Source organism: Aptenodytes forsteri, unplaced genomic scaffold, assembly GCF_000699145.1.
Source record: "Aptenodytes forsteri isolate BGI_AS27 unplaced genomic scaffold, ASM69914v1 Scaffold99, whole genome shotgun sequence".
In the NCBI taxonomy this organism is placed as follows: Eukaryota; Metazoa; Chordata; class Aves; order Sphenisciformes; family Spheniscidae; genus Aptenodytes; species Aptenodytes forsteri.
The window spans coordinates 3,230,149-3,244,595 of NW_008795321.1; the positions used below are offsets into that span (position 1 = coordinate 3,230,149).

At 38.0% G+C, this 14,447-nt stretch overlaps 1 protein-coding gene across 1 annotated transcript in view; it reads right to left on the reverse strand.

Annotated features, from left to right (window-relative positions):
• GLIS3 (GLIS family zinc finger 3) overlaps window positions 1-14,447 on the reverse strand; it is a 177,566-nt gene that overhangs the window by 142,333 nt on the left and 20,786 nt on the right. The gene's annotated exons all lie outside the window — the stretch shown is intronic.

The following is a 14,447-nucleotide window of genomic DNA, read 5'->3' on the forward strand; positions in this document are numbered from 1 at the left end:
AAAGCAACGGGACTACAGGCATGCATGTGAATTGCAATCCCTGCAATAGGTCTGGTGTGGCGAAGTGCACAGGCTGCATAGTTTCCCCGGCAGGAGAGAGTTAACAGCTGGAACCCAGCATTCCTCAGAGGTCTGGGGAGGGCAACTTGAGCTGGATCAAGCAGAGAAGCGTTCTGGACTTTCTTTAAAAGGCCACAATCTGCTCTTAGTCACTGCTGCCGTGACTCAAATTGATGGCTATTACACAGTAGCACAAGATGATTACAGAAGTAGCTGGCAAGTGGGACATATCTGCAAAATGCTCTGCGTACTTTGTGTTCTGATTTAGGTCACAGATGGTGGTTTACAAGATCCCCTGCATTAAAACACATCAAGGTGAAAAAGTTAAAATGTAGGTCATAATATGGAAGTTGTTGGATATCTAGCAAATTCTCATGACAGTTGGAAATTAAAAATTAAGATGATTCACATTTCTAGCTGCTTCCCCATGTTCAGACTACTCCCCAAAGCAGGATAGCAACATCAGGACAAATAGTGAAAAGCATTTCAATTTAAACCATTTTCTAAATTAAATCTACTTTTGACTTGGTTTTACAACTCACATACTAGTTTTTCTCAAGGATGTTCAAATGGGTTGTGAACTTCACAGAGAAGTACAGTATGGCCCTCAAGTCATAGGAAGAAAATCCAAATCCTTCAATCTCCTCCACATGAAATAGGATCATCTTAAAAATTTGCAATTCACCCTAGAAATTTCAAATTATAGCTTTTCTTTTTCTAAAAAAAAGAGAACAAATAGGTATGTTTATTCCTGTTTCAGAGGTCTGTGCCTTCTTTTCAAATTATTATTCTTCTCTTTGACTAATTAGTAATATCTCACATATACATGAGGAGCACATACATGATTCTCAGTCCACTGGGATCCTAAGTGCTTTGTAAATTCATGTACAGATGTTACAAGTTGATTGCATGATCTATCACCAAAATGTACTCCTTGGGATGAAATACGGCAGCCCTTTAAGAAAAACAACTTGCTCATTGCTACTACTTCAAAACATAAGTGAAGAATACAGCATCTGGCTGAAAACTCAAGGGTAAGGAAAGAAGAAAACATTTAATAACCCATCCTGAAATTTAGCTAGAAGGACTGGAAATTTCCGAGGACAAACATGTAAGGGGAATTCCTCGTACTGCACTCAACTCCATTGTGGGTACCAGAAAAAAAGCTTTTAAGCTTTGTAGGATTACTGTCTGCTCTCACTAAAGATGTCCAACTAAATCAAAAGAATAAGAGAAGGCATTTTATTTTCTTTCCTGTGAAGCAGTCTGTATTTTGAACTCACTAAAGCTGATTCAGTGTGCTACTCAGCAGTTGCTTTTATAATGTTACAGAGTGCTAAAATGGAACCAGCCAGCAAAAATTAGGCAAAAAGCGTAAGTTGCCCCTGGTAATAGTTGCCCTCTTAGCAAAAGGCTGGGTGGGGTGAAGTAAAAAATTTACATGACACATTCACATCATATAAAATACATAATACTACATAATATGCCTATATGTGTGTGTACATTACATACGTTCAGTCAGCTATTTTTTAGAAAAGTGTCTTTAGTATGTAGAACCAAAGGCTTTCTGCATCAAAGGATATAAAAGACAGGGAAGCGTGCTATAATAACATAAGAAATCCAACTGGTTTTGACACTGAAACACGGATGTAATGCTTGTAGAGCCTATATATATTGACTATTTAATAAGATGTAAACCTATTATTTAGCATTGAGAAAAGCAGCTTTACCACAAAAATGTACCAAATATATACTGATTCTTCCCTGGATGACACCATAATGCCCTTCACTCATAAGCCACTTCCAACAAATTTCAGTGGTAGCAATAACATCTACTTTATCATATCCAGGAAATCAAGGGCTGTGCACTTGTAAGATTTTCATTCAGGGACAGGCCATATATTGGTTCAGCCGACAATCTGCAACCATACAGTGAAATTGCTATTTATACGCGATTAAGCCTCAGCTACTTGGAACTTACATGACAGAAGAAAAAAATCCCAAAAGCAAAACCAGAAAAGGGAGCAGTGTCAAACCAGTACTGTGAAATACAGAATGTTGCATCCTCAATACATCCTGGTTTCCTTTTCAATTATAGGGTCTGCTGTTACTATCCATGCATAAACAGCACCTCAGTGATGCTGAGAACAGCTAAGAGAATTTGTTGTGTAAGGATAAGGATGAAGGCCAAAGATGGTCTGGTCACTGAAAGGAAAAAATGAGAAAAGGAGTACTTTGGAGGCATTGTATTACTAGGATAACAGACTAAAGTAATGCAAGGCTCCGGTCCTGATAAATATTTGCCCGGGCATTTCTCTGGTGCAGAAGTGGAAGGAAAAGGTTTTGCTCTTTTTATCGTTGATAAACAATTGTTGTTATGGGGAAAAATGACAATTCTTCCACTTAAAAGGCTGGGGGCAGGGGGGAGAAAGAGATTATCAAGAAAGAACCTATCATCAGCTCCCACTGTTGAAAGAGACTGCAAAGTAAAAGACTACTGCTATGAAAAGCAAAGTCATAACATCTTATCCAGTGTTTCATACAGATGTAAATGTGCCAAAAGACCATCATTAATATCTCATCTGTGCCCTGCAGGTCACTGAGCAGTATTAATTTGATCTGAATCAGGCCTGAGCATACAATCACATGTCTGTTGAGCTAAGTCAGAGCACAAGATAGGAAGCTTATGCTGACTTTGAGCCAGCTGCAGGATTACAGACCACATCTGATCTAGCATAAAGTTAAATGGGTGCAACATGGACATCTGACCTGACATGAGCCTGCTGCTAAAAGGCAAGCTGTCAGAAAATGTGTTCAAACGCGCTGAATAAATGTGAACTGGCAGAATGACTATGTCCCACATCAGCATTTGGCATCATATACCCACAGTGCAAGAGGAGCCCGCAGTCCAGGTTTGTTGTATCATTGACCCAAAGCCTGACAATTTCAGGACAGTGAAAGGACAACCAGGAATCCCTTAATGTCTTGAATCCACATCAGCTGACATAAATGGGAACCTCTTTGGAGGACATCAGTGGGTTTTGAATGAGGCTATAGATTCTAAGAAAAATACGTGGACCTAATATTTTAAATAAGCAAGAGAAGCAATTTCTTTTCTTATATACTAAGATATAAATCAGGAGATAGTCCAATAAAGGCAACAATAGTTGAGGAGGTGGAATCAGTCCTGAGCTGGCTCACAGGAAGAGCTGCGGTTGATTAGCATGTCAGTTATTCCAAATAAACATATTACACATAAATCAAAACTGTTCTTTATCAGTAACTAACAGTAATAGTTAACAAGTATAAACAGTAAAAATATTTTATGGAAATATTTTAATCCATTCACTTCCTCATTCATTAGCTTGCCTATTTTTCCTGTTTATTCTCTATAGTTGGTTCTTAGTAGAATAGCTAAGCGTCACTCATCCTTGACATGCAAATATATTTCACCGCAATCTTCTGAAGAACATTCAAAGAATACAGAAAAATACAACTACTTTAATTTAGGTACACTGAATTTCAGATGAGATTCTTTTAATTTATATCACTCATACTTTTTGGAGGCAGAGTCCCACATGAAAATATTTCCCTTTAAACACATTTTCTTTTATCAGATATTGATTGAAAACCAACCAATTTCTTTGTCTACTCCAAGTCAAGAGTAGTAACTTGTTAATTCTGCCAAGTAACTCAGGTTATAAAATGAAACTGCTTCACCAAACCTTTGAAATTGTAAACTATGCTTCCCATGTATAAATGATAATACAATAGAAACATATAACAGCAAAAACAGTTTTAATTGCTTGGTGTTCTGAAATGCACAACATACCAAATACATAACACCAGATCAAATTAAATTATCTCTTAGATCAATAAATTCTGCAATAACTGAATTAATCGGTATGAAAGAAAGCTATTAAAATTATCTGAAAATCTGTCCTGTTGTTACTGTTAGAATAACAGCTAGAAATAAAAGTATTGCAACAAAGGAGCAAAAGGTAATTTCCCTAGGGGATTTTCTGTCTGTTGAGGCACAGTAATTAAGAGCTTTGGAAACATTTGGTTTTAATGTTTCCCTTGTAATTGGCTTCCAGTCTGGTTTGTGTGCATTCTGTGTTCACCAAAATGGGGAGAAAAGAGCATACCCAAAAAAGCATATTGTAAGACAATAAATACTAAAGAGGACAGAGACCAAAGCAGTAAGTAAGACTCTGTCCATGTATTCTTCATGTAGATTAGTCATAAGTCACCATGGCCTTTTCAAACCACATTTGGTCTTTTTCCACAACATGGTGAATCTTCTGGATGTTGCAGTCCCCAGCTACCACGTACATCTTTGCTGTGTGTCACCGTATCTGCGGGGTTGTTGGCACCCTAGTTGGAGGGGCTTCGCAGTAGCTGCTGACTGAACATTCAAAGGTTTGCTTGGAAGACTTGTTTCTAGATGGGAAATATCCCAATCACTCTCGCCTTGGGGCTGCCAAACCTTTCAGGCTTCCCCTCCACCACTACTAGAGAGCTAGCACCCTTTGTCCTTAAACACAATGGCCACTGTTCTATTGTTTCTATAGCCAGCTAAGAGGCACTATTGCCCGTCAGCTAAGAAAACAAGAGACACCAGCTGCAGGGCAGTGGGTATCAGACCCCCTGAAACCCTCTTTAAGTGTGTTAAACTGGAGCTTCAAAGGGGAGGAAAAAAAGGCAGAATAGGGGGGAGATTGCCACTTGCCTCTATTAGCATAGGATCAGCCAAAAATCTTTGTCTATTTGGGAATCTGGGCTTCTTCACACTCATATCATCCTCTGAGCCCAAGTCTTTTTTGGGAGACCTTGAGGCTTGTAGGTGAACTACACAAAAATTCAGTCAAAATTACATTAGGTATGAGAAATTTTTCAGGGTACAAGTAAATTAGTAAACTATGGCTCAAAAAATTGTTAAATTATGATTTTTATTGCAAGTCTTATGAAATATAGTAGTTTCTCAACTACACTACACCACACAGACACTACATGTAAGTGAAACAGTGATTCTTGGCCTTTATTTTCTTAAAAAAAAAAAAAAAAAAAATAAAATCAAGGCTTTGTAGTTAGAAAGGAAATTCTGAAATTGAGATCCTAAAACCCCACTGGTTTTAACCTCCCAGTTATGATCCTAGTTCATGATTTTCTTAACACTTACAATTAGCAATGCCTTGTTAGTAAGAAATTTCCTCCAAAGCCTCTGGCAGTGTCCACTCTGAACAGCGAGTTAGACAGACCATTAATCTGACTAGCATTGGCAATTCCCATGTTCTCAACTGTTTGCAGAGACTTAATCTTTACAATCAAGAAAAATAATCTGGAGGAAATACACTAAACAGAATTATATTACCACATTGTATTATGAGAAAATATTATGTATGCACTTTAAAAGCTCTCCATGCTTTGAATCTTGGAAAGGCAGTTTCTTCACTATCAGAGTACACTTGGTAAATTAGCTTGCACTAATTTCCAATGCTATTTGCCATTCATTGTATGAAGTAATCAAGCATGTACTTTCAGCAACTCTACTGTGAGACAAAAGAGACTGACAAAGCACAATGAAAAACAATGTCTCCCTTCAAGTGGAACCAAGGTAAAAAATTATCCAGAACTGACCAGTGAAAACAATACCTCACAGGTGATTAACTTAGCTGGTTTAAAGCAGACAGCAATGAGATCACTTACTTCTGTGGAACACTTTAACCACTAAATTTAAACAAACGAAAACAGTGATCTTGTAATGACTAAACTAAGAATATATTATGAAACAGTCAGGTTCAGGAAACTTTCAAGAGAAAACGCACACTGTAAAACAAAGATTTTTAATTAGATCTGCAGACATTTATAATATCTCGTATTAATTTTGAATCAGTTTTATTTATATCAGGAAGGCCTCCCACTTATTAAAAAGCCATTTTGAAAGCTAGTTTCTTTTCTTATTTTGCATTTTGCATAAAAAGAAAGAAGTTACCAGTTAACTACCGCACAGTCCAGTAAATGTTTAACTGCACTAAAATATAAATGTTTTAGCTGCAATGGGTAACTCCTTATATGTTATCAGTGACATTAGATGACTTCTGCTTTTGTCCTTGTTAGGATAATATACAGTATGTGCTCTTCTATTGCAGAAGCTTTACATCTTTTGTTTATGCTACGACTTCTCTATAGTATTAGTTACTCATACCAGGTTCTGCTATGTTTCTATCTACAAAACTTAGCCTGACCATTTAGTTTGTAGTTCTGAAAAATTAATACATTGTGCAAGCCTCCTATTCTTCTCAAATAACTGGTATGACTCAAGAGAAACTCCACTAGTAATGTAATATATTACTCTACTGGTATATTAATCTAATGGTGAAAATATCAGGTGAAAAAAAAAACAAGTTTCATGCTTTAAATGTCAGTGTTGGCCAGCTCCTTAACTAATCATTACAATACAGAGAGAAAATTATTATGATAATCAAAATAGAAATATACAGGTATTTGAAAGAACAACAGAGAATTGTATTGGAATTAGAGATAATACCTTCCAGTTCCAGTGCCACTGGGAAATTACTGTTTGAATCTAACCTAAATGAACACAGAACATACATCTGTATATGTGTGAGAGCATAGACTGTTATTTCAATTGACTTGCAAGTGGCATTACTTGAGGGGCAAACCAAAAATTAATATTGTTAAAACTTCCTCATACATTATGAATGGTAGCGCTCAAATGAAATCTATATGGAAACACTTTGCCCATTAAACAGTGTTGCACTCAACTGCAAAATAAGCAGATTGATTCCAGCAGTGTTGTTGGAGTATTTCTTTGTTGATACCACCTGACTGCAATGCAGAACAGCCAACTATGAAGGGGCAATAAGAAAACACTTAGAAAAATAATTCTCCGGACTCTGTAACACATCATCTCCCACAACAACTTCTAGCACTGTTCAACCTTCACTGCACATTTGTGCTTTTCTTCACATTAGAAATACATACTTAGCATTTTTTCCAGTAATTCCTGAAGTTTTTTTCCCTCAATTTTAATTAAAAGATGCTCAGATCTGATAATTTCTGTTATCGCAATATTCTTAGTGTTTTAGAAAATACCATGTAGGAGTTTTGCTATCTGTAACCTTGGGCACATGCAGATCCATTGAAAAGACTTTATCATTCCATTTACCGAAGCAAGGCAGCATAGCACTGTACCCCTGTTCACATGGTAATTTCTCATTTCTTGCTGTGTTCATTGGACTACTATCTACCACAGAGGCAGCCTTCCTTGTGCATACCTTATACTCACTTCTCCTGTCAGCCTCCTTGTATGGGCAGTGAGTAATGTTGGGAAGAAAGAAGCAGACCCCCTCCTTCCTCCAGGCCCCAGGCAAAGGGATGATCTTTTGTCTCTTTTACTCATTTAGACACAGGGATGCTAGTTCCGTCCAGCAGAGCACCAAGAGTAAGGGGACAGACTCTCAGCAGGTTTAGGCTGCCTTAACTCCGATAATCTGTAACAACTTCCCCCTAGTAAAACCAGCTGCCAGCTGTGCAGAAGTCCTGAGCAGAGGATAGAAGAGCAAGGAGGTTGCTTTCTACCTCCAGCATGGCCAGGTCTCAGTCTTTGCACTGTAACACATCAGTGTCAGACTGCATTGCACGTCGTGATCCAGCAGGAGACATCTGTTCAGCAAAAAAGCATGCAATAAAGGCTTTGTTCAACGTTAAACTGTAATCCCATGTGAGGATCTCTTTCTCTTTACAGATAACCCAAGGTATTTGACGACTGCTTCTCCGAAAAGCATCTTTCCTCCTTTAAGAGACCAAAATGCACAAGCAGGAGAAAAGAATAAATTCCAACCTGTTGAATAGTGATACTAATTAAGAACAGGTGGCAAACGTTAACATGGAAAGAACTGCAGAAACTGGCTCTTGCAGTATGCAAGCAGGAATGTAAGTAACTTGCAGTCATATTCAGTATGTTTTTGTTTCCCAGATGAAGTCCATTGTCCAAGAATACTAAAGGGTAATTTTTAAAACTGCATTGTCCCTGCGTTTCTGAGCAGTACAAACAATTTTCTCTTTTTCCTTGCATTAAAAACAAGATACCGTTTAATACTGTTTCTCCTAAAAGATAATATGAGAATGTTATCCTAGTTGTCAGTTTAACCAGGCAGAAACAACAAGAATACAGCCCACATAACCTATGTATTCTAAGAGGCTTTATACTCAGTTAATTAGTTTAACTATTGCTTTCATGGTTCATTTAAAAGTTTCATGCTTCATTAAATATCAATATATTTTATCACCTTAAAAAACTTTTCAGTAAAAATACAATTGTCTTTTCAAGTGATAATCTTGTTAACTGGCATATACATTTCAAGCATGTCTATCGGACACTATCAAAGTCTGAATTGCTACAGTAGCAGTATCTCAAAACATTATTCAAATCTCATTCCACACACAATGGAAAGATTTTTTTTTTTTGCCTGAAACCGAAGTATTTTGTCAAGAAAACGAAAGTGGTTTTGACACGTTATTTTCATCATTAAAAAAGTTCCCACACTGATCTCTGGTTGTTCCACCTTCACGACAATCAGCTCAAACATAGCTTGGTTTCAGTAGTTGTGACTGTTTTGTCAAAAGTCCTGAAGTTCAGAAAGTCAGAAAGTCATGTCCTTAAGGAAGCATAAAGATCAATGAAACTAATAGTTGCAAAGATATAGAGGCCAAAAGCCAAGTGCAACTCCTAAAAAGAAACTTCTGTGGTTAAGAGAACATTTTTTCTGCTATAAAGGTTTACTTACTTATGCAGAGTATGCATTTTCTCAATTCAGGATATAAGATTACCTCAGAGCAGTTTAGAAGAACATTTCCCAGACTGAGAAATGACTCCTTAAAAGTCCACCTGCACAATTACCACAACTTCTCTGGAAATTTCTACTAACATCTTCATATGAAATCTTGTTCTATGAAATATATGGTCAGTAAGGTGCATTGCAATAATAAAATGACATCGGTTCTTATTATTTAAACTGACTTTTAGAGGAGGCCACTATCAGCATCCTTCATGTTATAGCCTATTTAGATTCCTTAAAAGCTGAAATGTTATTACATCATGGTCCAAACAAAACCTTCCACTTGTCTTTCCACTCTTATCTCTTCAAGTCAATGAGAGGCAAATCCTGGGAAAATTATACAAACAGCTACAAGTATTTAAAATCTGTATTGTCACTACATGCTTCCACTCCTCTCAAAGCTTTAGACATTTTTCTTTCAATTTTATTCTTTCATTAGCCCAAGGCGTGCTAATTAATTGGAATTTCCAAGGTCTTTTGTTGTGACCAAAAAGAAAAGACCCAAAAAAGCTCATTCTGTCTTGTTAAAGTGAGTCTATCTACCTTCCACAAAGCCAGGGCAGTAAGAGGGAGGATTAAGGCCACTTGAATGGCTAAGGCCCCGTAAAGACAACTCCAGCTCCTGCCCTTAGCTGTCATCCTTGCCAAAATTGATTTACGGAGAATGACAACTTAACCACAGCTATTACTTTGTGAAGAGGAGGCTGCTGTGTTGGCAGGGTTTGGCATCCAAAGTCGGCTACTGAGTAAGGTCTGATGCAAAGACACAGGAAACCACACTGGCGTACCAACGCAATGGTGTGTGTACGTGTCTGCAAGGGCCGTCTGAAGGGCCGAAAGAAGTGTTCATGGAGAAAGGCATAAAAAAGGCAAATGTATGCGTGCTCTGCTGAGCTGAAGCACCTTTGTTAAAAGGTGGAAACCCACACAAATGTCCTGATGGAGACTGCAATCTTTTTAAGAAGCTGGTCATCCCAACTGTGTATCTCTCCTCCATACCTCTAAAAAAATCAAGAGATACCCATCTTCACATTAGTTTGACAGAGAGAATGTGCTATATAGGTAAGAGTAAAATACTCAAAACTGATTAAGTTATTTTTGAGGACTTAATCCTATTGACTTTCAGTGAAGTTAAATTCCCAAGTACATAAGTCATTTTTACAAACAGAACCTGGCCTTACGAGCTGCTTAGGTAATTTTTCAAACTTCTGTTATATGCAGGTGTTCACGTATTCATCATAAAATTTATTGTGTGTTTCTTTAGTATTCTGGTTGATTTTCATTAAATTGCAGGGATTCGATTCCCTGCAATTCAGGGATTGCAATTCCCTAAAGTTAATGTGAATAGGATATAAGTCAGCACCTCTTACAGTGGTTGTATTTCACTATTACTGAAATCCACGCTCTATTCTACAGTTTGTAAAACTTTATGTAATAAACACATTTTTGCTTTTGAAGTACTTCTGATGTGCACTGCTTGCTAAAGATGCAAAACAAAGCCCACTCCACTTCCAAAAGACTCCAGAAGACTGAAGAGGCCACCAGAGAAGTGTTAAAGTGCTAATAATTGAAGAAAAGACAATAACCAGCATAATGGTTATAGTATTTTTCCTTTTATATGACTAGCTCCTCTTCTTCATGCAACACCAAAACATCAAGTCTGCACAGGCAGGCTACATGAAGAAAGAGTGTGGATTTGCAGTCTGGGTTTGGAAGAGTTTTCAATGCCTAGATGTGGTAGGTTGACCTTGGCTGGCTGACAGATGCCCACCCAGCCCGTCTCTCACTCCCCACCCCTCAATAGCACAGAGGAAGAAAATAAGATGGAAAAGCTCCTGGGTCGAGATAAGGACAGTTTAATAAGAAAAGCAAAAGCTGCGTGCAGAGGCAAAGCAAAATAAGTAATGTATTCACTACTTCCCATCAGCAGGTAGGTGTCCAGCCACTTCCTGGGCAGCAGGGCCCTCAGTACGTGTCACAGTTGCTCAGAAAGACAATGCCATCACCACAAATGTCCCTGCATCCTTCTCCTTTCCTTCAGCTTTTATTGCTGAGCACAACATCATACAGTATGGAACACCCCTTTGGTCAGTTTGGGTCAGCTGTCTGGGCTGTGTCCCCTCCCAACCTCTTGTTCACCCCCAGCCTACTGGCCTGTTTTTTGTGGGGCAGTGGGGTGGTAGAGAGAAAGCCTTGACACTGTGCAAGCACTGCTCACCAAGAGCCAAAACACTGGTGTGTTATCATTGGTGTGTTATCAACAGTGTCTAGTCACAAATGCAGAGCACAGCACCATATGGGCTGCTATGGAGAAAGTTAACTCCAGCCAGCCAGACCCGGTACACTAGATATGGAAGAAACCCAAAGAAATGTCAGGAGACTGCTCCGGGAGAGGTGTGTGTGTGAGGAACCAGCTCAGCTGGGTAGGGAGGGGAAGCACTTCCCAGTGAATGTCGGGACTTCAGGCATCACTCCAGACTTCAAATTTACTTCTAAAAACATTATCAGAGTCCATTTTGAAAAGAGGAATGCTTTCCCATTGTGATTTTATTTTAAAATATGTGAGAAAAAGGAAAATTAAACATTGGATAGGTATTAAACATTCAGTTTTCTGTTCAAATAATGTAGTTGTAGGATTTCACAAGGCTTGCATTTTCAGGAAGGAAAGTCACTAGTTTCATACCAGGGATGTCTTACTGGTTTCAGACAACAGCAAGAACTTTGAATATGAATACTTTCACTCTATTCACTCTGAATAATTCTTTGAAAGCCAATTTCTGCTTTTAAATCTTCATTACACAAAGGTTGTTGCTTTTTTAATCAGCAGGCGTTTTTTCAAAAGGATGTTTCTGCCTGAGAAACCCAAGCAAAGAGGAATCCTGAAGGCTCAGCCAAAATTGCAAACTGAGCTAAGTGTTGCAGGCACCACAGAGGTGATACCGTTTCCTCATGCACACCCTTTCCAGAAATTGACTAAACCACCGCAATTCCTTCCCCTGCTCTTCTCGGGTAGATATGACTTGGATGTATAGGAGGAGTCACCTACCCAAGATGCCCTGAAACAGACAGGCAGAGGTACGGTAGCTCCTCCCTGCAGAATCAGGGCAGTGGGCCAAATGCAGTGGTGGGATGAAAAGCTGTGATGTAAATTGCTCCTCTCCCAGGACTAAGAGAAGGACCCCAACCACAGCCTGTCCTCTCGGTTGCTCCAGGAAGACTTCAGCTCTACACCACAGATACAGGCACAGGCTGTGCCTGTATCTCATACAATTTACAGAGAGGGGTAAAAGCTACGATGTGAAGCAAGCAGCCCAGAAAAATAACTATCTCATAGGAATATGGATGTTCACAGGGAAATGTAAGCCAGCAAGTGAATTTCACATAAAACTTCCAACAATTGCTCAAAGATCCTCTCTTTACATCTGGCTTTACTTCCATATAAATGAATGAAAGTACTAGGTGCATACACCAACTAGGTATCCTTCCTTTTGGTAGCTCTTCCTGGCTGTCCTCGGGATCAGAAAAGAAACTTAACAACTGAGACTGCCCTGTTCCTTCTACCTAACATGCAAGACAACTCCTACTTAGTTTCCTAGATGAAAAGGCCAAAAAACATATATCCTGAGACAGTTTCAACAGGCCTAACGACTGTTGGAGACACTCCAAGTTTGTCAGCTAAGACAAGGTTGTAGGCCCTTTTACAATTCTTCTTGTTAAAAGTCAGGTGCTGAAATCTGGAAATCAGCAGCATTTTCTGCAATGCCAAATAAATATATCTTCAACCCTACCCACATACATTAGATTGTGAATTTTTGCTCCTAAGCCTAATCAGTTACCTACTCAATGGTCCCTTTGATTTCTGGTCCAAAATAGGTACTAAACAGTTTCAGCTCTAATTTTTGCCTTAAGTTAACAAGAGTAAAGTTTTCATCAAATTATCTTTGAAAACAAGTTCTTGGGTCATTGTTTTAATCTCATTCCACAAGAAGAAGTGCAACACAATCATAGCCTCACATAACAAATATCTGCTATACTAACAATGTCTTTGTTTCTCTTTAAGTATTGTACCTGGGTACTACTAAGAATGCATGTGAAACTAAACCACATTGCGTTTTATCACAGGTAAACATGTTTCGCCACCTAATGTATACATACACAGGGGCAAAAGTACAGCTACCCACATGTCTTTAACTTTGCCAGTTCTTAAATTAACAATTCATAAACAGGCACCTATAAAGTCTGAAGTCTTCATGACTATGTTTTGATCTTCTCCATGTATTCTACTCTTCTAATCCTGTTACAGTCATCACAAAATTTTTAAGTAGATTGCCACCATGTTTTTCAAAAGGCTGCAGCTGAGAGGCAGGAAAAAAACGTAAGTATTTCTAAAGTTATCAATGGGCTAAAAGTAGGGTGCTTCACTGAACCCACTATGCAATCTTTGTGATACCAGTTTAGAAAGGTACAATGTGATTGGCCAAATGGATGAACAACCCAACAGCTTGAACACATGCAGATAAGTAAATCCTCTGGAACAGGGTCTCTCACATCAGTAAAGGTATGTAAATTCTTAAGTATTTATGGAGCTGGATCATAGCTGTGATCAGAGTAAACCTATACATTTTATTAACCTAAACAACTAAATCATATAAATCTTAATAGCCACACCCAAGTTTTCTGTTTTATAGAGACAATGAAAGATGCTTTATCGGGAGCATGTTTGTTAGGATTGTAACTTAGCCCCTGGTTTCTTGTTTGCAACTCTTGCAAAATTATTTCTTTCTCCATGAATTTTTTAAAAGAAAGAAATCTTAGTCTAGCTATAACATGCTAGGTAGTCACAAAGGAAAAAAGGAGATTATTATCATTATGTTCAAGTCTGGTTATAACAAACCCCCTGCAAAAGATTCCAGCATCTAATTTAAAAGACTCATTTTAGTGATCTGTGGGTAAAGAACTATTCAAATCATTCAGTTTGACCATTAATGAACTTATAAGTTAGTATACGGTGAAGGAATTCATGACAAGAGCGATCATGTGGAAAGAATCTGCTCATGACTATTTGTTCTTGTTTTGCAGAACTTTTTTTTTTTTTTAATCCAATCAATGTGGATTGGTTCCTTCTGGTTTAACATACTAAAAAGTTTCTTAAGTCTCCCCACAGACTGAGGAATTCAGAATCTTTCTTGAATCAGAATCCCCAAAACTGAATATAAGAAGAAACACAGAACGAAAGATTAACAGTGATTTTTTTGTTTGTTTGCACAGAATCCATGTCCTAATGTTTGATGTATGACTGTACAAAATTAGGCTAATTGCTGTAGCACTTAAGAGAGCATTTTTATTAGTCAAGAATGGGAATGTATTTTTCTTGTATTCTCAAACCCTCCCAATTCTATTTATAAATCAACACCTCTCAATAAAAGACAATTTTTATAAACATGAACTGGGAGAAAAAGAAGTTAAAGATCACACTTAACATATTGTTCATTGCAGTAAAACATTAAGTCAGAAACGTATCTG